Source organism: Hyla sarda, chromosome 6 (genome assembly GCF_029499605.1).
Source record: "Hyla sarda isolate aHylSar1 chromosome 6, aHylSar1.hap1, whole genome shotgun sequence".
Taxonomy (NCBI): domain Eukaryota; kingdom Metazoa; phylum Chordata; class Amphibia; order Anura; family Hylidae; genus Hyla; species Hyla sarda.
Genome location: NC_079194.1, coordinates 99,466,009 through 99,491,622, shown reverse-complemented (window position 1 = coordinate 99,491,622; position 25,614 = coordinate 99,466,009). Strand labels below are relative to the sequence as shown.

Sequence of the window (25,614 nt, the reverse complement as noted above, 5' to 3'; positions counted from 1 at the left end):
ATGGTTGTTGAATTTTTTTTTTAATATTTAATAAAGAAAAAAGCTCCTGAAAATCCCACCACTAGAGGTCCCCATACCTACTGGGGCACTATACTGCCAACCTAATGTGGGGGGGGGGGGGGGGAACTGCAACCTAATGTGGGGGAACTACAGCTTAATGTGGGGGAACTATAACTTAATGTGGGGGAACTATACTGCCGACCTAATGTGGGGGAATTACAGCATCAGGCTTGTCCATGAGTCATAGACAAGAGGTAACTCATAGGCAAGACTGCATGAGCATACACATCAATCACCTCCCACCAAGGGGCGGATCCAGAGTCTAGTCTCGGGAGAGGCACTATTAGAGTATCAGGCACTGGTCGACATGCCCCTCCCATAGACTTGCATTGAGGGGGTGTGGTGTGATGTCACAAGGGGCATGGCTATGATATCACAACCCCCGCAGCCTGCACCCAGGGTTTGGAACAAAATGTTCAGAACGCTGGGGCAGTGGAGCACCCCTTTAAGTATGCAGCATAGTGCCCCCACACTAGGTAGGCAGCATAGTTTCCAGTTCCCCCAAACTAGGTAGACAGCATAGTTCCCCCACATTAGGTTGGCAGTATGTTCCCCCACATTAGGTTGTAGTTCCCCCCACATTAGGTTGTAGTTCCCCCCACATTAGGTTGGCAGTATAGTCCTCCTACATTAGTTTGGCAGTATAGTTCCCCCACATTAGTTTGTAGTTCCCCCACATTAGGTTGGCAGTATAGTTCCCGCACATTAAGTTATAGTTCCCTCACATTAAGCTGTAGTTCTCCCCCATTAGGTTGGCAGTATGTTCCCACACAATTAGGTTGTAGCCCCCCCCCCACATTAGGTTGGCAGTATAGTCCTCCTACATTAGGTTGGCAGTATAGTTCCCCCACATTTAGTTTGCAGTATAGTTCCCCCACATTAGGTTGTAGTTCCCCCACATTAAATTGGCAGTATAGTTGTGAGTATAGTTGTGATGCCCGCGGTGTAGCAGGTTGCAGAAAATAATTTCCAGCGTAATAATCAAATATACCAATTGTCACAGAATGGGAAGGTGCTATAGAAGTTTTTACCATTTAAAATTACAGTTCCCAGTATGACCTAAGTAGTGGTAAGGGTATGCTGGGAGTTGTTGTTTCACCCATGAAAACTGCAAAACTTACAAGTGACTACAGCTTTGATGGGACATAGTGAGGAGAATACACAATGATATCAGTGACTACAGGTGACAGCTTCGATAGTGCATACCGCTGTGACTTTGTCAGCTAAATCTTCTCTGCAGAAAATGACACCCAGATGGCTCCTTAATTTGTCAGCGGATTCTGATCCTCTATATGAAAACAATAATTATTATAATACTGCTAAACACCGTATCCTCTGAATACCCACACTGCAGCCTCTGAATATAATACTACCACACACAGCGCTCTCTGAATATAATACTATCACACACTGTACCCTCTGAATATAATACTATCACACTCTGTACCCTCTGAATATAATACTATCACACACTGTGCCCTCTGAATATAATACTGTCACACACTGTACCCTCTGAATATAATACTATCACACAAAGCGCTCACTGAATATAATACTACCACACACAGCACTCTCTGAATATAATACTATCACACACTGTACCCTCTGAATATAATACTACCACACACTGCGCTCTCTAAATATAATACTACCACACACTGCGCTCCATGAATATAATACTACCACACACTGCGCTCTCTAAATACAATAATACCACTCACTGTGCTCTATGAGTATAAAACTACCACACACTGCGCTCTCTGAATATAATACTACCACACACAGCGCTCTCTGAATATAATACTATCACACACTGTAGCCTCTGAATATAATACTACCACGCACTGCGCTCTATTAATAGAAAACTACCACACACTGCACTCTCTGAACATAATACTACCACACACTGTACCCTCTAAATGTAATACTACCACACACTGTACCCTCTGAATATAATACTACCAAACACTGCGCCCTCTGAATATAATACTACCACACACTGTGCTCTCTGAATATAATACTACCACACACTGCGCTCTCTGAACATAATACTACCACACACTGTACCCCCTAAATGTAATACTACCACACACTGTACCCTCTGAATATAATACTACCAAACACTGCACCCTCTGAATATAATACTACCACACACTGCGGTCTCTGAATATAATACTGCCACATACTGCGTTCTCTGAATATAATACTTCCACACACTGTACCATCTGAATATAACCTTGACGTGCAGTGCACCCTCTGAATAGTGTTGAGCGGCATAGGCCATATTCGAATTTGCGAATATTCGCGAATATATGGACGAATATTCCTCATATTCGCGAATATTCGCATATTCGTAATATTCTCGTTGTATTTTCGCATATCTGAATAGTCGCCTGTGCGTAAATGCGCATATGCGAACATTCGCATATGCGAAAATTAGCATATGCAAATTTTCGTATATGCGAAAATTCACACACCGGCCTCACACAGTAGTATTAGAGCCTTCTTTACACCACACAAGCTGGAAGCAGAGAGGGATGATCACTGTGATGTGTACTGTGAAAAAATAAAAAAAAATAAAAAAACGAATATTCGTAATTACGAATATATAGCGCTATATACGCGAATATTCACGAATTCGCGAATATGCGATATTCGCGAATAAAATTCGAATTACGAATATTCACGAGCAACACTACCTCTGAATACAATACTTTAATGTATTGTGGCCCATAAAAATCGTACCAACCCGGAAATTCCTTTATAATATACACCATACTTCTAAAATGCTAAACACTCTGTGCCTTCACATATAGTAATAATGCCCTATCCTGTGCCCCCACATATAATTTTGGCCCCTCCTGCACCCCCCCCACATATTAACAATGTCCGTCCTGTTCCCCCCACATAATAAAAATGCCCTCTGTCCTGTGCCCCTCACATATAATGCCCCCTATGCTGTGCCACTCACGTATAATGCCCTCTGTCCTGTGCCCCTCACCTATAATGCCCCCTGTGCTGTGCCCCTTACATATAATGCCCCCTGTGCTTTGTCCCTTACATATAATGCCCCCGTCATGCTCCCCTAACATTTAATGCCCCCTGTGCTGTGTCCCTCATATAATGCTCTCATCATGTGCCCCTCACATATACTGCCCCCTGTCCTGTGCTCCTCACATATAATGCCCCCTGTCCTGCCCCACAGGGGGCATCATATGTGAGGGGCACAAGACAGAAGCATTATATCTGAAGGGCACATGATGATGATGATGATGGGGGCATTATATGTGAGGGGCATAGCACAGGGGGCATTATATGTGAAGAGCACAAGACAGGGGACCCCCTGTCATGTGCTTTTCACATATAATGCCCCCCTGTCATGGGCACCTCACATCAAATTTATCCTTTTAGTGCCCCCTAAGTTTTTTAATTGCCCCCTGAGCCCAGTGCCATATAGATGTGCCAAACAGTAAAAAAAAAATACATACACTTATACTACATTCCCGCGCTGAGCAGCTCTCTTCTTCTTACTTTCACAGACTGTGCAGACAGGTGAGCGGCGAGCCGCAGTGACGGGATGTTCAGGTGCTGGCACGATAGTGTGACGTCATTGCGCCGGCCTGCCGTTGATCGCCGATCACGTTCCAGCGGCGAGAAAGGTAAATTAATGAGCGAATGGTGTTAGAGTTCGGGGGGCAGAAATCTGGGGGGGGGGGGGGGGAAATTGTCCCGTGTCCCCCCCCTGGATCCGCCACTGCTCCCACCACCACAAGGAGGGACAGGCCCCCTTCCCCTGAGAGGATTTCTAACACTGAGAGCTAATAAAAAAAGGTTATTTTTTTATAATAAATGTAGGTGATAGAGGCATAAAAATTAGATGTACATGGTCAGGATTAGTAACATATGTATATATATTTTTTTTGTGGGATCTGACAGGTACGCTTTAACCCCTTAAGGACCAAGCCCATTTTCACCTTAAGGACCAGAGCATTTTTGCACATCTGACCACTGTCACTTTAAGCATTGATAACTCTGGGACGCTTTTACTTATGAATTTGATTCCGAGATTGTTTCTTCGTGATATATTCTACTTTATGTTAGTGGTAAATTTTCGTCAATACTTGCACCATTTCTTGGGGCAAAATTCCGAAACTTCATGAAATATTAAAAAATTTTGCTTTTTTTTTTTAACCTTGAAGCTCTCTGCTTGTAAGGAAAATAGACCTACCAAATAAATTATATATTGATTAACATATACAATATGTCTACTCTATGGCTGCATCATAAAGTTGACATGTCTTTACTTTTGGAAGACACCAGAGGGCTTCAAAGTTCAGCAGCAATTTTCAAGTTTTTCACAACATTTTCAAAATCAGAATTTTTCAGGGACCAGTTCAGTTTTGAAGTGGTTTTGAAGGGCCTTTATATTAGAAATACCCCATAAATTACCCCATTATAAAAACTGCACCCCTCAAAGTATTTAAAATGACGTTCAGAAATTGGATTAACCCTTTAGGTGTTTCACAGGAATATCAGTAAAGTGAAGTTGAAAATTCAAAATCTTAATTTTTCACACTCGCATGTTCTTGTAGACCCAGTTTTAGAATTTTTACAAGGTGTAAAAGGAGAGAAATCCCCCCAAAATTTAGAACCAAATTTCTCTCGAGTAAAGGGAATACCTAATATGTGGATGTTAAGTGCTCTGTGGGTGCACTAGAGAGCTCAGAAGGGAAATAGCGACAATGGGATTTTGGAGAGTGAGTTTTTCTGAAATGGTTTTTGGGGGGCATGTTACATTTGGGAAGCCCCTATGGTGCCAGTACAGCAAAAAAAAAAAAACACACATGGCATACTATTTTGGAAACTACACCCCACAAGGAACGTAACAAGGGGTACAGTGAGCCTTAACACCCCACATGTGTTTGGCGACATTTCGTTAAAGTCGGATGTGGAAATTAATTTTTTTTCCCACTAAAATGCAGGTTTTCCCCCAAATTTAAAATTTTTACAAGGGGTAATAGGAGAAAATGCCCCTCAAAATTTGTATGCCCATGGTCCTTAAGGGGTTGAGGAGGTCTTATAGTGCAGAATGTACAACCCCTAGCAAAAAAAAAAAAAAAAAAAAATTAAATAAAAATTTAGCACATTTAGAGGATGTTCTCCCAACTTTTTTACTTGGTAGCAAATACAAAAATCAGATATGACACAAAACAGTGTTTAATAGCTGAAAATCACGGCTTCATTAAACGTACCTAGCACAAATGAAAAGTGGTTATTTGGATTAATGGCATACATTTTTTCAAGTAGAGAAAACACTTTTAGGCAGATTGCAAGGATATTACCTATTTGTAGAAATGCTTATTCTTGGTCACTGGTTTGTTTGCTGACCGGAGCTTTAGGGGAGCCATTTAAATCATCATTATCAGCCTAAAGCAGTGGCTGCAGAACTTCAACTCCCAGCATGCCTGGACAGCCGTTGGCTAAGGGGATAAGATGTCTAATTGTGGGGGGTCCAGCTGTTCACCCCCCCGCGATCTCTGGGCTGGCACCCCGACATTCTGAATATTGATGTTCAGAATGCCAACATTGGGCTTTTGTGATGTCACATCATGCCCCCTCCTTTCATGTCTATGGGACGAGGTGTGATGACTGTGGAGCAGAAGTACACAGCCGTCACGCCCCCTCCCATAAACATGAATGGAGGGGGCGTGATGGCTGTGGTCACCTGTCATCCTTCTCGGAGTGGTGTTCGCGCCGTGCAGCGGATTACTGGGGTGCCGTGCCGGAGATCACAGGGGGGGGGTCCCATCGGCAGGACATCTTATTCCTATCATTTGGATTGGGGATAAGATGTCTAGGGGTGGAGTACCCCTTTAAAGACAAACATACAAAGGATAGAGGGGCAAGGAATGGAGTGTTCATCCTTTTCTTCATTGATATCCAATCTGTCTGTAAGAGTCCGCTCTGAGCATCCCCTTCCTGTTTATTACCAGGTGTTTCCACAAAGTGTCTTTAAAACACTTCAGGGACACATTCTGGGCTTTACTTAGCATTAAACCATAAAACCTCTCAAGCAGGTAACTTGTTACAATGACTCTATGCATTTTTGGACTGAGGGGGTAATGTTTCTTCTTGAGAAGAGTGCCAAATGGGTGTGTTGATTCTTATTGGCCATGCAATGCTCCATTTAGGAAAAACATATGTAAAGTGGCTCCAGAGGGAAGACAGCTTGATCTCTGGTGCCAAAATATAGGATAAAACCGGTCCATGTAAAGCCCCCTCAAAAAACAAGGATGCACTGCCTCCGTATGGAGAAAAAAGGGTTTAGTCTCCAGGGGAGACAATTCTTCTTTACCATGAGAACTGTGAATATATGGAAGAGTCTACCTCAGGAACTGGTCACAACAAAAACAGTTCAGGGATTCAAAACAGGGTTAGATACATTCCTAAAACAAAACAACATTAATGCATATGCAGAAACCTAGCATCCCCTCCCATACCCCTCCACCCCATTGGTTGAACTTGATGGACATACCATATTTATCGGGGTATACCACGCACCGGCCTATAACATGCACCCTCATTTTACCAAGGATATTTGGGTAAAAAAAGTTTTTTACCCAAATATCCTTGGTAAAATGAGGGTGTGTGTGTGTGCATGTGTATATCCCGATACACTGTCTCTGACCCCACAGAAGCCCAAAGGAAAGGCAGGGGAGAGAGTCCGATGCTGCCCGCTTCTCTCCCCCTGCCTTTTCTGGGGTCTAGAGCCCTGCTGCCGCCGCTTCTCTCCCCCTGGCTATCGGCGCCGCTGCCCCTTTGCCTCCCCCATCCCCAGTTTTATAATTACCTGTTGCCGGGGTCGGGTCCGTGTTGCTTCTGGCCTCCGGTGTGGCGTCCCCTGCGTTGCTATGCGCTGCGAGACACAATGACGAGTGACATCTTCAATGTGACGTCACTAGTCATTCCGCCGTGCCATGCAGCGCATAGCAATGACGCAGGGGACGCCACACCAGAGGCCAGAAGCAGCGCGGACCCGACCCCAGCAACAGGTAATTTAACCCCTTAAGGACCGGAGGTTTTTCCGTTTTTGCATTTTCGTTTTTTGCTCTTTGCCTTTAAAAAATCATAACTCTTTCAAATTTACACCTAAAAATCCATATGATGGCTTATTTTTTGCGCCACCAATTCTACTTTGTAATGACGTCAGTCATTTTGCCCAAAAATCTATGGTGAAGCGGGAAAAAAAATCATTGTGCGACAAAATTTAAAAAAAACCGCTGTTTTGTAACTTTTGGGGGCTTCCGTTTCTACGTAGTACATTTTTCGGTAAAAATGACACCTGATATGTATTCTGTAGGTCCATACGATTAAAATGATACCCTACTTATATAGGTTTGATTTTGTCGGACTTCTGGAAAAAATCATAACTACATGCAGGAAAATTAATACGTTTAAAATTGTCATCTTCTGACCCCTATAACTTTTTTATTTTTCAGTGTATGGGGCGGTATGAGGGCTCATTTTTTGCGCCGTGATCTGAAGTTTTTAACGGTACCATTTTTGCATTGATAGGACTTATTGATCGCTTTTTATTCATTTTTTCATGATATAAAAAGTGACCAAAAATGCACTATTTTGGACTTTGGAATTTTTTTGCGCGCACGCCATTGACCGTGCGGTTTAATTAACGATATATTTTTATAATTCGGACATTTCCGCACGCGGCGATACCATTTATGTTTATTTTTATTTTTATTTACACTGTGTTTTTTCTTTTATGGGAAAAGGGGGGTGATTCAAACTTTTAATAGGGAAGGGGTTAAATGATGTTTATTCACTTTTTTTTTGCACTTTTTTTTTGCAGTGTTAAAGGTCCCATAGGGACCTATAACACTGCACACACTGATCTTTTACATTGATCACTGGTTTCTCATAAGAAACCAGTGATCGATGATTCTGCCGCATGACTGCTCATGCCTGGATCTCAGGCACTGAGCAGTCATTCGGCGATCGGACAGCGAGGAGGCAGGTAGGGGCCCTCCCGCTGTCCTGTCAGCTGTTCGGGATGCCGCGATTTCACCGCGGCTATCCCGAACAGCCCACTGAGCTAGCCGGCATGCTTTCGGTTTCACTTTAGACGCGGCGTTCAACTTTGAACGCCGCGTCTAAAGGGTTAATAGCGCGCGGCACAGCGATCAATGCCGCGCGCTATTAGCCACGGGTCCCGGCCGTTGTTAGAGGCCGGGCCCGAACCGCTATGACGCGGGGCCACGCCGTGGCCCCGCGTTATAGATCGGGAGTGGACACATGACATTCCAGTACGTCATGTGTCCTTAAGGGGTTAAAATCGGGAATGGGGGAGGCAACGGGCCAGCGGTGCCGGCAGTCTCTGGACCCCAGGAAAGGCAGGGGCAGAGAAGCCGGCAGCGACGGCAGGTCTCTGCACCTGCTAAAGCCGCTGCATTCATTGATTTAAATCATTGAACTGCAGCGGCTTATCGGCGTATAACACGCAGATAGACTTTAGAATAAAAATTTTACTGAGGACATATACCCGCAGTGATGTCTATGTGATGTCATACAGCTCTCTTTAAAACAAAACTAGAGAAACAAAAACATAGCCGGATATCCACAATTTTTATTTTGATCAGCATAATTTCAACAGGTTGTTAGTATACATTTTGATCACAAAGTACAAACCCACTCGCCACGTCAAGGCCACCTAGTCAGAGTGGATCCCTAACCTAACACTGGCGTAGCGACGGGTGGCAACCACTGCCTCAGCGACACCAAACCCACAGGGGGAATCACCCAGGAGACTGCATATGGGTTTGTGGTAGCTTTATCTGGTAGTCACTTCGTGACGCCAGGGCACCGTTATCCTATACACGGTCCGAGGTAAAGGAACACAACGACGTCAGGTTACAGATAACTGTCTTTACTTAGCTGGGTGCAGATTGTATTAGGCCGCATTCATACCACATTTTTGCAATACAGTTCCCGTATACGTTTTTGAAATTTGAAAACCGCATGGAACTGTATTGAAAACCGTATGCATTGACTCTCCATTGAAAACCATATGCCAAACGATGAATCCTGTTGCATCCGTTTTGCATCTTGTATGGTTTTGTCAATTTTTTTTTTCGTACCCAAAACCGTAGCCTACCATGGTTTTTGGTCCAGGTGAAAAAACGTATTGAAACCGTATACGTTTTTTTTAAACATAGGAGTCAATGGAAACCGTAGAGAACTGTATGTGCGTACGGTTCTATCCAGTTTGCACCACACGGTTTTTGACTTTGCACAGTTTTTTTCTTGGAATTTCAATCAAACAAGTGAAACTTTATTCATAATAGAGTCAAAAGTAAAAAACCCATGTTTTTTTCTTAAAAAACTGATGCAACTGGACATAACTTTTCAAACCGTATACGTTTTTTAATCGTATATGGGTTGAAATTTGTACACACGTTTCGATACAGTTTAGTACGGTTTTGAGGAATCCGTTTTCCATCAAAAACCTGATACGGGAACTGTATTGCAAAAACGTGGTGTGAATGCAACTTTACACGGTAAGTCTGGTGTAGAGTGAGAGGATTCAGCGTAACCCCTTTGAAGCCCTGTTGCCTTGCTGAGACTTGCGGTGCTTTCACCTGTGGTGTCCCGGTACAGGACTTTGTCCTGTCCCTTGTGTTAAGTCCCCTCAGCTAGAGCTCCTCTATTTCCACAGGGCTCTCCTGTAGGGCTTATTCCTTGGTCGCCTCATAGAATTGTATTTACATGTCTATTATTTAATGTATAGGTAAAATAAATGCTACGTGCTTTGCTGCAGGCTGTACCTGAAAGAGTTAAGACAGAACCCGAAAAGCACGCCAAAATGTCCCGTGCTGGTCTGCGTCCTGCCCCTGGTTGTGGACATCGTGTAGCTGTTCCTATGCCAAAGTGGAACTGTTATCTTTTGCTTGTGTTTGCCAGGGGACAGGAAGTCAGAGCTGCACCAATGATGTCCTTCCGGCTGGTGGCCACCTTGTGGGAGCCCCATATAAAAGAAGCCATGCGGCCAGACCTCTACAGTCTCGAGATGGCAGCAAGGTGTACAGAGATGGCGGAGCCCACCACAACATGTGAGGAGAGCAGTAAGATGGCGCCGGAGCAGAGGAAAGTTGCGCGGCCACAGCACAACTTTTCCAAGACCTTGCCGACCACTTGCATCAGTGGTCCCTTGGGGCCGAGAAGGCCTAAAACCTACCCTCATTACCAGAGGACGATGAGTGGCCAGCTGCCTCGAAAGGGGCATCACCCGGGACATCAGGAACGGCATCACCGGTGAGACTGTCCCCTCACCACTGGACATGGGGATCCTTGGCCGAAATTCCTACTGAAGAATCAGATGTGAGTACTCCGGCTGAAGCCGCTTTTTCTTCTTCATCCAGCCCAGAGAGAGGTCCCCTTGTCCCAAGTAACGCCAGCCAGCGCACGCCCACGATCACCCCCTCTCCCGAAATGGGTGTTCGGCGATGAGCCTGCGTTGATACAGTATATGTGGGACCACGTCCTTCCCCTGCCGGGGAAGTCCCATCCACCGGTACCCACAGCTGAGGCAGAAAGGGCCAGCAGGGAGGCTGAAATCTCTGACGTTATCGAAAAATTAAAGGCCCAGAATAGGGAGAGATATGGCCCGAAACACCTCCCTTATGAAGTCCAGGCAGAGCAGCAGAGGGACACAAAAAAATTAGAAGCTCTGTATATCCGCATGCTGGACTACCGATGAGAGGGGGAGGCACCCTTGGAGCGCCAACATGCCACAGTGGTCAAGTTCGACAAGGCCAGAGGTTTTGGTACCCTCCTGGACTGCCGACACGAAGGGACCATATTGGTCAATAGAAGGGCGTTCAGCGATAGTGTTGAGCGGCATAGGCCATATTCGAATTCGCGAATATTCGCGAATATATGGACGAATATTCGTCATATATTCTCGAATATTCGCATATTCGTTATATTCTCTTTTTATTTTCGCGTATGCGAAAATACGCGCATACGAAAATTCACATATGTGAAAATTCGCATATGCGAAAATTAGCATATGCTAATTTTCGCATATGCGAATTTTCGCGCGCCAGTCTCACACTGTAGTATTACAGCCTTCTTTACACCACACAAGCTGGAAGCAGAGAGGGGTGATCACTGTGATGTGTACTGTGAAGAAAAAAAAAAACAAAAAAAAACGAATATTCGTAATTACGAATATATAGCGCTATATTCGCGAAATTCGCGAATTCGCGAATATGCGATATTCGCGAATAATATTCGAATTGCGAATATTCGCGAGCAACACTATTCAGCGAGACTACCTGCCCAAAAGTTACCACTACCTGGAGCAAGGGGAGATTGTAGAGTACAACCCAGTCAAGATTCTTTGGGGTGATTGGGCTGCAGCAGTAACAAGACCTAAAGATTCAACGTAGATACCCTTCACATACAATTGGGATGCAGATCCCCACGTAATCCGGCCGATGAGGCTGCTTAAAACAGCCTGTGAAGAGGAAACGTACCGGGCACCCATCATGGATCCTAAGTATATGCCAAGGTCTCATTCTTCAGCATCATCTGTAACAGAAAATGTGCCCAGGCCTACTCCCCCTGAGGAGGTGAGGCCTAAGCAATGGGCACCAACATATGTGCCTAGGCCTACTCCCCCTGAGGAGGTGTGGCCTAACCAACAGGCACCGACTGAAGTGCTGCGGCCTACTCCACCCAAGGAGGTGAGGCCAGACCGACCGGCACCAACTGTAGTACCAGTGGCCCTGCTGCTGCTATTAATATTGTGATGAGCGTGAACCCATCTGTGGCACAGTCCCGACTCACATATGTCTCCTGGGACACTGCCATAAATCCCATGAGGGAATCCCAACCTCGTGCTCCTCGCTACATGTCTCAGAGCCGGAAGTACGCTGATAGGCGAGGTTGGGAGTCAAGAAAATTCTCATTCTAAAGTATTTTGCTTGCCATTAACTGTGTGGTACACCAGTACCTTTACTTTGTTCCAGTTTTGTAACCAGTTCAAGATGAAGTGCCTGGCAGGACTATGCCAAGAAGTTCACCTGTTCGGCAATGTAACCACCTTCCTAAGCTTGTGCCCGGCCCCTGGCCGAGAGACTCCTTGCCTGAGGAGATCCTAGTATGTTCAAACAGCCATGTTTATTTAAGACTTTTTAACATAGGAGGACTGTAGAGCCTGACGTGACTGTTTATATAAATTATCTCATGGTAATATATATTTTTTTTGGTGCCCGAAATGTTGCACCCACACAAGCAGGCAAATGTTGCCTGAATACATCAAGTGTTGTGCTGCTATCATGTAGCCCTTGTGTTCCAATCAAATGTCCAGGTGTTATAGTGATTACTTAAAGGTGCCCTCCCAGCTCCTCTGGGAGTAACAATAAATGCCACCCTTCGCTAGCGCCTTAACAGAAAAAAATATCAATCAGATATCAAGACTGACTCCATTCATAAAACTCAGTACACATAGGACAGTACATAAGCTCCATTAGTGTACATTCATAAAGTTCAGTACACATAACTTATAAAATATGTCTCACAAACAAAAATTGAGTCTTAGGGACTGTAACAATGTTCTATATCAGTCCGTACCACTGTTATGCGCTAATGTCATGCACTAATCTGTTCTTTTGTCTTTACATGTTCAGGATGCTCTTCCAGGCCAGAAGGTATACCTTAAGCTAACTGAACAATACAGCAGTATGTAGAAACATCACCGTCATTATACATACTTCACAGTCAGAGATTATATATTCAAAAGTCTGTCAGTCAAATGTCAAAGGTCAGATAGAAATCAAATGTCAGATGTCAGCTAATTTCATGCATAGTAAGTGAATGCGTAACCCCATAAAATAAAAATAAACTAGAAATACTTATCCTGTTCATCCTGTTCTGGAAAGCAGGACTAAAGTGATCTTTGAATCAACTCCCAACAATCCAGTTCATGTATCAGTTTCAGAGCGTGTAAGGACACAACCTAAGTGCACAGAGATCTATATCTGTTCTTCATACCAGCCTGAACGTGGACATTTGTAGTAATGCTGAGGACTGTATCCGGCCCTATGGCCATTCCGTCCCTCTACCTTGGGGGACCTACGTCGAGGACGACTTATCTTAAGTAAGGGGGCTTATGGTGTCCCGGTACAGGACTTTGTCCTGTCCCTTGTGTTAAGTCCCCTCAGGTAGAGCTGCTCCATCTCCACAGGGCTCTCCTGTAGGGCTTGCCCGATTACTCACCTCAGATAAATGTATTTACATGTCTATTATTTAATGTATAGGTGAAATAAATGTATAGGACCTTCCCAGGTCATGTGTTCTACATTTGTGAATGTACATATATTTAAGGACCTTCCTGGGTCATGTGATGTACCCAGAGTTCACTGGGTTCAGGACCTACAGGTTTGCTGGCCAATGAGCTTAGTCCATCCCCCTATTATATAAAGGGCTGTAGTCTGTAAATTCTCTCTCTTGAAACCTGGACACTAAAGAAGCACATTCAGCACATCTAAATTCATCGCATCTGGGCCAAAGCCTAAAGGATCAGCAGCCACTAAAACTGTGAGTTATAAAGCTCAACCTACAAATCCTGTGTGACTACTATTCCACTCAAATTTTATAATTAGTAGCACAGTGGCCTGCATAAAGCTCATTACTACCAGTCCCAGCAAAGCCTGTGAGGAGCCTGCATCCCGGTTACCTCAGGAAAAACTGTATAATTGCAAAGACTGTTGCATAAAAGTTCGAGTAAAAGTTTCCAGTTATCTCATAAATTCTGCTGTGGACATTCCGTTTATTATCCCTGCCGTTTGTGGGCCAGTTGGCTGCAGGACCTCCCATATTAAGCAAACTTCACCCTGGCATCACGACAAGTAAGGGTTAATACCACCAGACCCTGTAATATCATTGCAACACCCCAGACACCACACACCAAATGAATTGATACTGACTTGAAAGACGGGTAGACTGATCCTGGTAGCTAGGGTTCTGTCAAGGTATTGTAGCCTCCTCCGCCAGGGCATGAACTTCCACCGTGCGGATCATCCTTGCAGAATGACCAGATTGAATACTTTTGATCTGGGCCTTCCCTTGAGGCTTCTACACACAACACACCTTAACCACACTGTAGCTCAGGCTAAACTGCACAAGGGGAAATCCTCCCCCTCTACACTATGTGGGCTAGACTTCCACTTGGCAGGCAGGGTTACATGGGGGGTTTACTACTTCTCTGCTTAAGGGTACAGTAACACACTTAACATACATCAGAATAACAATAAGATAATTACAAAAATATATTAATTTCTCAATAAAGTGCAAAATATATTTAATGCCCCAATCAGTCTCTGCCCAAAGCAGTCCGAAGCCACAGGACAGCCATTGGTGCTAGGACACCCCAGGTTTCCTCCTAGCATTCTCCCAGCCCTCTGTGGCGGCCATTGTTGCTGTGATGCTTTGTCTGTGGGGTGGTGTGGCCCAGAGCTGGGGGCTTGGTCGGGGAGCAGTGGGGCTGCCTGGCCACTGGGTCATTCCCCCTGTGGGCTTGGTGCCGCGGTGGCAGTGGTCAGCTCTATGCCAGTGGTAGTTTAAGGACCCACTCTGACTAGGTGGTCTTGACGTGGTGAGTGGGCTTGTACTTTTTGATCAAAATGTATACTAACAACCTGTTAGTTTTTGAAATTATGCTGAGAAGCAAGTAGATCAAAATTCAAATGGTGGATATGCTGCTATGTTTCTCTATTTTTGTTATACAGCTCTCTTTGTTCAGATATATTCAATGGGCAGGGTTTAGTGGTAGGGGCGTGGCCTTCCATAACATGAGACTGTAAATTACTATAAGAAACTGATGTAGTGGAAATTAATGCTCATAGCTGCCTATATTTTAGCTTAAAGGGGTACTTTGGAGGAAACTTTTTTTTTTTTTTTAAATCCACTGGTGCCAGAAAGTTAAACAGATTTCTATTACTATTACTTCTATTAAAAAATTGTTAATCCTCCCAGTACTTATTAGCTGCTGAATACTACAGAGGAAATTATTTTCTTTTTGGAACACAGAGCTCTCTGCTGAAATCATGACCACAGTGCTCTCTACTGGGATCCCTGTCCATTTTAAGAACTGTCCAGAGTAGGAGAAAATCCCCATAGCAAACATATGCGGCTCTGATCCGTTTCTAAAATGGACAGAGATGTCTGTAGTATTCAGCAGCTAATAAGTACTGGAAGGATTAAGATTTTTTAATAGAAGTCATTTACAAATCTGTTTAACTTTCTGGCACCAGTTGATTTCAAAAAAAGTTTACCACCGGAGTACCCCTTTAATGGTCTATTCACACAGATTTTATGTGCAGGATTTTCTACTGCAGATCTCAATATAAACCGAATGACTGAACACAGCTTGAAATCCTGCGCATCAAATCTGCGCAGAATACTGTATGTGTGAATAGACCCTAAAGGAGAAGTGTCATGTACAAAAACCCATCCCCTTTCTGCAGGATAGGAAATACGTTTTAGATTGTGGGGGATCTGACCAATGGGGCCCCCGCAATCTTCTGTATGGGGCCCTGGCTCTGCACGGAAACAGAGCATTTCGACCCTGCACAAAGCAGCGGTCGAGAGTCCCCATCCATATATCTCGATGGGAGAGCCGGAGAGAGCCGAACGGCTCTCCCATAGAGATATATGGAGGAGGCATGTCGGGCGCCGCTTTGTGCGAGGGTCGATACGCCCTGTTTACACTATCTATGTATTGGACTGTTTTTGATCATTTCCCTTTCTGTGTTATTCTGTTCCTCTGGACATGTATGAATAAATGAACAACTGGAGTATGGATGATTATACCCAAATACACGTGTCTATAATACCGTAGACCAAAATTGTTCCTTCACGTGTCTGACAGCAGAATGAGTATGATCCATTGTCTGTTGCCATGGTAAACCTACTGAATTTTCAACATGTTGACAAATAAAAAAAAAAAACTTTGAAAGTTACTTGACCCATCATTTAGAGCAGTGGTCTCAAACTGTGGCCCTCCAGATGTTGCAAAATTTCAACTCCCAGCATGCCTGGACAGCTGTTGTCTGTCCGGGCATACTGGGAGTTGAAGTTTTGCAACATCTGGAGGGCCACAGTTTGAGACCACTGCTTTAGACTATGAAGTAGAATAAAGCTTCACTGTCACTGAGGCCTCGGAGGGTCATGTCATACTTACATCACTGGCGGTGTGAGGATTCATTAACTTCTATGGGTCCGAATATTCTAAAATGATCTGTGTATTAGAGAACCATACTTTGTAGTCTTTCCAATTACAAATTGCCTTTCCTTCCTTTTACCAGGGAGCCCATTTGAGCTGCACACAGATGGCTGGAGGATGAAATGCGTTCCTACTGAAGCTGACTGACCCCGGTGGGTATTAATGAATTGGGAGGTTCACCTTCCCCACATTGTCTCCCTTTATTGTCAGAACATCTTTAATTTGCCATCTGACAGCGTCATTACTCAGATAATTGAGAAGTATTACATGAAGTTTAAACTGTATATTTCCCTTCTGTGCTCCAGCCAAATGCGAAATTACATAGTATCCCGGTGACAAGGCAAACCCATAAGTATTACTGGTGTCCATCAATGCGAAGACCTTAATTATTGGTGATGCAAACGATTGTTATTTTCACATAATCACTCATGTGACAGCACTACATACATTTGTTTCCACCGGTTAAAAATATTTTCTACATCTGTTCCACATTCAGCATGTAGAACGCCCAGGATGCAATTTTCTGGTGATGTGGACACCATCAATGTTAATTGGCTGGTATCACCCATGAAGGGCTATTGTAAAAGGGTTTCAGCTTATTTTTCAGATAGCTTACTGCAAGTTTTTCAAGTTCTCAAAATCTCATATAACTGCACCCGAATCTGAATATATATATTTTTTGGTTCTTTTTTGCGTGGGTGTAAGAAATGTATCCAGTCACACTCTAGTGTTGATCTTTAGGCCCAATTTTCACTTTATTCCTTTTGTTCGGATGGCACATCGGGCCTGGATGCTAGGTGGTGCATTCACCATTTACGCTACCATCTCTGACTTACGTGGGCTGTTGCCAGTGAAGTGAAAAAATTGTAACTCATAGCCAAATGTGACCTAAGCTCCTAAGAGGTGAAGTGAAAAAAACAGTAGCCGAATATGAACGGAGCTTGTGTGCTCAGCGCTTTAAACCCTTTTGAATGCTGATCGCTTGAATTAGGGTTAGGGGTTAGGATTAGGGGTTCGTATTAGGATTAGAGGTTTGGATTAGAGTTAGGGGTTAGGCTTAAGGGTTAGGATAAAGGTTAGGATTAGGTGTTTGGGTTAGGATTACAGGTTAGGATTAGGGTTGGGGGTTAGGATTAGGTTTAGGGTTAGGAGTTAGGATTAGGATTAGAGGTTTGGATTAGAGTTAGGGGTTAGGATTAAGGGTTAGGATAAAGATTAGGATTAGGTGTTTGGGTTAGGATTAGGGTTTAGGATTAAGGGTTAGGATTAGGTGTTAGGGTTAGGATTAGGGGTTAGGGTTAGGATTAGAGTTGGGGGTTAGGGTTAGGATTAAGGGTTAGGATTAGGGGTTAGGATTATGGATAGGGATTAGGGTTAGGGGTTAGGATTAGGGTTGGGGGTTAGGGAGTAAGAGGGAGCTGGCTGTAAAGCAGAAAAGTGCGGAGGGTCACATTCTGCTACAGGGAAACAGTTTTCTTCATTATACCAGCTGGGGAACAACCCCTCATTGAAGCCTTATTTGCATAACAACAAAAAGACATATATTGGAGTTGGAAAATATTGAGATAAAAAGAGATGTGCCTGGAATTCCGATGACTAGATATTGCTCAGAATCATGGGCTTATATAGACCCCTGTTTTACTGCTGACAGGTCTGCTTTACAGGTAAGAGATATTTAAGATATAGTTTGACAAAACTCTGCTTTTATACATGGATAGCAAGATGTGCCAAGCAAAAACAAGCATACATTATGTTAGACCTAAACCTATTTAAATCTGGTCAGCCATTCATAAAATGTATGATATTTTACACAGCACTTCTTTGAAAAATGTTTTCAGTTCAGCATAATAGATCTTAGCCCAATTTGCGTAATAGAAGAAGAGTTGTGTTGTAGATTCCAAAATCCCAACTTGCTTTGGACTGGCCCATTAGAATACCAGAGCATCTTCCAATTAGCTGAAGCTGATGCTATAATGGGCACAAAGGGTGAAGCAGAAGACTTTTTAACCAGTATTTGGATTAAACCACAAATAACCTATTAGACCATATTGATGTACATATGGACTTGGTACATATTTTGTATAGAAAGGAATTTCACCTCTGTTGGACCTTATGCTATGCAATAGCTCTTGTGTTTTATGAATTATGGAAGCCCCAGCTCACAGAACTTCAACATTGTTATCTTGTGGCAAGTATCTAGGTCGAGTCAGAATATAACTATATAACACTAACAGTGTTCAGTGACTTGACATCTTTCTGGCTTCACCTCCTTTAACTCTTTATTAAAATGGTCAGGACATGATTCAGTGTCTGGATCTTGATCTGTTTCAATATATGGTCAAATTGGAAGATTGAGATTTAGATCTTCACCAACTGCTAGCTTATCCATCCATCATTGATCTACCGAGGAAGCTCTAGCACTGTGTGGAAGGGCACATCAATAGCAAAAGGCTAGGACTATTAAACTGGAATGAGAAACACTATTAAGGGATGACCCCCCCCCCCATAGAAAAAAGGGTTGTCTTTCTATCTCTTTTTGTGTGAAGTAGGGGGGGGGGGGGGGGGTGTTGCAATTATATTTTTTTCTACCTTTTCTAAGATTTTTCAGTCAAATCTCCCTTCCCAAGTAGCCTGGATTACCAAACTACTCCAAAGTCAGTAGAACCATAATATTTCTTCTCATCTTCTCAATGTTTACCTGACTATACTAAAAATAGTCCGGGCATCTCTTGCAGGCCACTTACTTCTTATTTTTGCAGTACTTCATCTCTAGTTCCTCATTATTAAGTTCATGTCAAAGTAAATTAACCAATTATACTTTAAGGCTTTGAAAAGGGCTAAAGAGTTCCATGCCTGCTATCATACACCTACAGGTAGATATGGAGGTGTAAATAACAAAAACGGAATGGCTCGATTATCACTAAATGCCGCTAACTAGACTGAGCAGTCCAATCTAAAACCTATACCCGAGGTGTAAAAAAGAAGACAATATGTGACAAGTGTTTTAGCTCAAAGACTATAAATATTATGGGGGAGATTTATCAAAACCCGGCCAGAACAAAGGCTGCCCAGTGGCCCATAGCAACCAATCAGATTGCCTCTTTCATTTTTAACAAGGCCTCTGAAAAATGAAAGCAGCAATCTGATTGGTTGCTATGGGCAACTTTTCCTCTGGACAGGGTTTGATAAATCTCCCCCTATGACTCTGAAAGTGTATCAAAATATTACATTAATTATTGTTACATAGAATAATATATACACAGGTGGATCACAGAGCCCTTGTGATGCCACCTCCCAAAAAAAAAAAAAAAAAAAAATTATATATATATATATATATATATATATATATATATAAAATGAAAGACCACAATAAAAACACAATATTGCCACCAATAAATAAAATCTTATAAGATACCACTAGAAACATTGTCTTTAGGCATGCATGTTAGGCATGCAATTCCCAGTCGTAAGTCATCATACTTATGCCACTTTTTCTGGGGCTGAGGGATCCAAGCGCGCGCTTGGCATCCCACAAGGACGCCAGTCCAACGCGGTCAGTGAAGATTCAACATATCTCCTCCTAAGTTATACTGAAAGCGTGAGCCGGGCCAGTCACGCTGCAAGCACCTTATTCCATGCACTGCAAGCATTCCACTATGGGAGTCTGGATTCCCCGCTAGGTGAGAGGTGCGCTTCATCAGTCTTATTATTCCATCACAGTTACCTATGAGAGATGATCCTCTGGCGGTGAGTTGTATATACGCTATATACTGTATACAACATAAGTGACTTTACAAGCTAAACTTAGCTGTTATATCGCTCTGGATGTTATTATTTTCCTCTCTTGGGTTAACTACTGTTCTGGATTTCAGTATCTATGTCTGACTGTATCCATTGACATATATAGACATCCGTCAGGAGGTTTTAATGTGCACTTAAAGGAGTAGTCCAGTGGTGACTCAGTGGTGAACAACTTATCCCTTATCTTAAGGATAGGGGATAAGTTGCAGATCGCGGGGGGTCCGACTGCTGGGGCCCCCTGTGATCTCCTGCACGGAGCCCCGACAGCCCGCGGGAAGGGGGTGTGTTGACCTCTGCATGAAGCGGCGGCCGACACGCCCCCTTAATGCAACTCTATGGCAGAGCCGAAGCGCTGCCTTCGGTAATCTCCGGCTCTGCCATTGAGATGTATTGAGGGGGCGTGTTGGCCGCCGCTTCGTGCGGGGGTCAACACCCGCAATCTGGCCGGAGAGTCGGGGCCCTGTACAGAGAGATCGCAGGGGGAACCGCGATTTCAAACTTATCCCCTATCCTTAGGATAGGGGATACGTTTTTCACCACTGGACCACCCCCTTTAAGCTTGGAATTGCAATATTAATAGATTTCTCAGTTGTGTCTACATAAGAAGAACAACTTATTGGAATTACTATTGGATCTAATATGGAATACTATCCATTTATCAGTGGATCGCCTAACATGCATGCCTAAAGACAATATTTGTACTGGTATCTTATAAGATTTTATTTACTGGTGGCAATATTGTGTTTTTTTTGTGGTCTTTTATTTTATATATTTTTATATATATATATTTTTTTTTATTTTATTTTATGAGGTGGTATCACAATAAATTTAATATTTTGATCCACTTTCAGAGTCCCAATATTGATAGTCTTTGAGCTCCAACACTCTTTCTAGATATGGAAGTGGTAAATAATATGCAAAGAACTGGTTAACCCGGGGATCTTCCTATGCTCGATAATGCCAACTGCACTTGAGCCTCATTTACATATTAACAAAAGGCTTATAGTTTGGCACTGGAAAGGACTATAGAAATAAAAAAAGGAAACAAATTTGGGGGAGATTTATCAAAACCTGTGCAGAAGAAACGTTGACCAGTTGCCCAAAGCAACCAATCAGATTGCTTCTGTCATTTTTAAAAGGGCCTCTCAAAATGAAAGAAACAAGCTGATTGGTTTCAATGGGCAACTGGTCAACATTTACTGTACACAGACTTTGATAAATCTACCCCAAAGTTTCCACGGTAGTAAACACTCATTACTGTCTCATGCAAACCTCATAGAACAGTCCACTTACTGAGTTCTGGGGACAAGCAGTGGATCAACAATAAACTGAAGCTCATGATAACATTGAGAGGATTCGGCACATCCAGTGCGTATAACATAAGTCTTTATTAGCGATCCATGAAAACATGGCAGATATAAGGGCAGTAAAAAATGTATGAGAAATGGCAACACATTTTGGTCACTCTTGTCCTTCTTCACGGCATAAACACAGAATATATATATATATATATATATATATATATATGTGGTGTCCCGGTACCGTATTGCATACCGAACCTACTGAAGAGGCCCTCAAAGTCAGAGTAACTACGTTCAGGTAGGGTTCCTTAGGTGGGACAGCCCCTAGTCACCTCTCCTCAAGTCTAATTCTCTAATGATAATACATGCATATATTTAATAACATTTTAGGATAATGTTTAATACTCACCTTGTTTGGCGTCGCAGGACCTTCGGTCATGTGACCATGCTAATAACCTCTATGGTATGTTGGAGGACCTTTGGAGGTCCTTGGGTCATGTGTTACCCACAAGTCTTTTTGATGGTGATTGACATCAGTATGAACCAATTAGCACTAGTCCAGCCCCTGCCCATATAAGGGAGCTGCGTCCAATTATCGCTCTCTTGGGTTGCTGCTCTCGTGGAAGCCGGACTAACAGGATGGTTCTGCGCAACTTTCAAAGACATGCTAGGCCTAAAAATCCTGCCGGCCTCAGCTGAACCTAAACCGGGAGTTCAAATCTAAATCCCTGCTAATGCTAGCGTGACTACTGGACTTCAACTAAACCCCTAAATCCAGAGGAACAGCGCACAATACTAAAAGACTCTAAATACTAAAGTCCCAACCTTTGTCAATCACCAAGGAAAGCAGTTGTTATGCTTAGAGACTGTTCTGTTATTTAAGCTTGCAGAAATTCTTCAGTAAAAGTTAATCCTGTTGTGGACAATCCATTATTATATATCTCCCTATTGCTCTTGGGAAGGGTGGTGGTAGGACAAGCGTTACTGAGGAGACCTCATGCTGGCGTCACGAATTGCAAGGGTTAACAAACACCCTTTTATTACGACACAGCTACACTCCCCATACACTACATCCCCCAGGCTATCACATATACCGTATATATATATATATATATATATATATATATATATATATATGTAGAGAGAGAGAGAGAGAGAGAGAAAGATCCTATGTGTGTGCTTCTATATTGATAGAGAGATTTACCCCCCTCCCCCCACAAACAATACTGTATATTACTTATTTATTTCCGTTCCTGTATTATTTTTTCATGCATCAGTTTGCTGCCCTCATCTCCTCTATCAGCACGATTCCATTTCATTTTCTTTCTTTGGCTCTTCTTGTCTGCCATCTTTCTGTGCAACACACTTGGTTTACTATATTCAGTAGTTTGGAGTATATATATATATATATATATATATATATATATATATATATATATATATATTGTGACACTGGGGCAAGGGAGGGATGTATTTCCCTAGCTAACCCTGGAGAAATCTCCACCTGTGGCCTAATTAATGAGGTAGCAGAAAGGGGAAGTGTGTTTAACCCCTTAAGGACGCAAGGTTTTTCAGTTTTTGCACTTTCGTTTTTTCCTCCTTACCTTTTAAAAATCATAACCCTTTCAATTTTCCACCTAAAATCCATATTATGGCTTATTTCTTGCATCACCAATTCTACTTTGCAGTGATATTAGTCATTTTACCCAAAAATTCACGGTGAAACAGGAAAAAAAAAATCATTGTGCGACAAAATCAAAGAAAAAACACCATTTTGTAATTTTGGGGGCTTCCGTTTCTATGCAGTGCATATTTATGTAAAAATTACACCTTGTCATTATTCTGTAGGTCCATACGGTTACAATGATACCCTACTTATATAGGTTGGATATTGCCGTACTTCGGAAAAAAATCATAACTACATGCAGGAAAATTTATACGTTTAAAAATGTCCTGTTTTGACCCCTATAACTTTTTTATTTTTCCACGTACAGGGCGTTATGAGGACTCATTTTTTGCGCCGTTATCGGAAGTTTTTATCGGTACCATTTTTGTTTTGATCAGACTTATTGATCACTTTATATAAATTTTTTAATGGTATAAAAAGTGACCAAAAATACACTTTTTTGTACTTTGGAATTTTTTTTACGTGTACGCCATTGACCGTGCGGTTTAATTAACAATATATTTTTATAGTTCGGACATTTACGCACACGGCGATACCACATATGTTTATTTTTATTTACACTGTTTTATTAGATATGTAGATAGATAGGTAGATAGATATGAGATAGATAAATAGATATGAGATAGATAGATAGATAGGAGATAGATAGATAGGAGATAGATAGATAGCTAGATAGATATGAGATAGATAGATTGATATGAGATAGATAGATTGATATGAGATAGATAGATAATAGATAGGAGATGGATAGATATGAGATAGATAGATAGATAGCTAGATAGATATGAGATAGATTGATATGAGATAGATAGATAGATAGGAGATAGATAGATATGAGATAGATAGATAGATATGAGATAGATAGATAGATAGATATGAGATAGATAGATTGACAGTAGATAGATAGATAGGAGATAGACAGATTGATTTGAGAGAGATAGATAGGAGATAGACAGATTGATTTGAGATAGATAGATTGATATGAGATAGATAAATAGATAGATGATAGATAGATATGAGATCGATAGATAGATGATATATAGATATGAGATAGATAAATAGATATGAGAGATAGATAGGAGATAGAAAGACAGATAGATCAGTGTTCCCCAACCAGGGTGCCTCCAGCTGTTGTAAAACTACAACTCCCAGTATGCCCACAAAGCCAAATACATGCTGGGAGTTGTAGTTTTACTATATTTAGAGGCCTCTGCTGGGAAACACTGATAAGAGTTCCCCTTTACCTCTCACTGTCTCCTGACCCCCCTCCTCCTCCCCCACCCCAAAGTTACTTACCATGAAGGGCAGCATCAGGGTGGGCAGGGGGGTCTGGAGGCATTGGGTGGGTGTCCGGGCCTGTGGTGGAGGGCAGTAAGCTGATCCTGGCCTGCAGGAAATACAGAGGAGTGAGAGGGGGAGGAGCTTATCTCTTCCCAGCCCCTGCACAGTGTAATGGCTGCAGACTGAATGATGCTGAGACCGGAGCATTCTCAGCACTGACAGGCAGCCCGCGCGGCCTGCAGAGAATGGTGTCCTGCAGAGAATGGTGTCCCCGGCGGGTCAGGGGACAGTGCAGCCGGGGCTGACAGCTCCCGCTCATCCCGCTCATCACTAATATAGTATCGGGAGGGGCAGCAATCTCTGGCCCCCCCCCCCCGTTGCCCCCCCCCCCTGGATCCGCCACTGACTGTCATAGACAGAGTCCTGAGTGAAGGAGATGTGATGTCTGGACCAGACATGGACCGTTGCCAGGAAGGTCGAACCACTGGACCAGATGTTGTTGTTGCAGACCCAGGAGCTCTTGACGTTTCTGCTAGTGAGTGGAGAGATGGTGGTGAAGTGAAAGAGAAGTCTGCCGGAGAGCAGAGATACAGTCCAGAGAGACTGTCTGGGGACTACCCATAGGCCCAAGGGACCAAGATCCTTGCAAAGGGGACAACAACCCCTAAAGGAGGAGAAGAGATGGAACAAGTTGGCTTGAAGGAAGAGACAGGCCAAGGACAGGTGACTGTTAGAATCCTTGCAAAGGGGACGACAACCCCTAAAGGAGGAGAAGGGTTGGAACAAGTTGGCTTGAAAGAGCAGGAAGCAAAGCTTCAGCTGCAAAAAAATGAGTTTGCGGCTCAGCAGGATGAACTGTCCCGCTCTCAGGATCTTGTGACCAACAAGGAGAGTGAATTAGAGAGTCTGGTCAAGCAGGTCTCATTCAAGGATGAAGAAGTGAATGTTCTGTGTGAGGCATATCTGGCTCTACAAAGTGATCACAAGGCTAGGTTGGTAGCTATGGAAAAGCTGGAGAAGGAGAAAGTAGTAATGCCTCATAATGTTCAGAGCCTGGAGATGCAGAACGAAACGCACATTAAGTCTCATGCAGCTACCTTGAATTCACTGGGAATGCAGCCCTCTTAACAAGAGGCTCAGCTAAAAGTCTATGAGAAGAAATTGCCCAAGATGGCGTAGCT

The 25,614-nt window shown here is 43.0% G+C and overlaps 1 protein-coding gene across 1 annotated transcript in view; it reads right to left on the bottom strand.

The window, feature by feature from the left end:
* SNTN (sentan, cilia apical structure protein) overlaps positions 1-19,961 on the bottom strand; it is a 31,760-nt gene extending 11,799 nt beyond the window's left edge. The window contains exon 1 of the mRNA XM_056528285.1: positions 19,844-19,961. The gene's annotated coding sequence lies outside the window, so the exon portion shown is untranslated. The remainder of the gene's footprint in view (positions 1-19,843) is intronic.
* Positions 19,962-25,614: the final 5,653 nt, after the last annotated feature.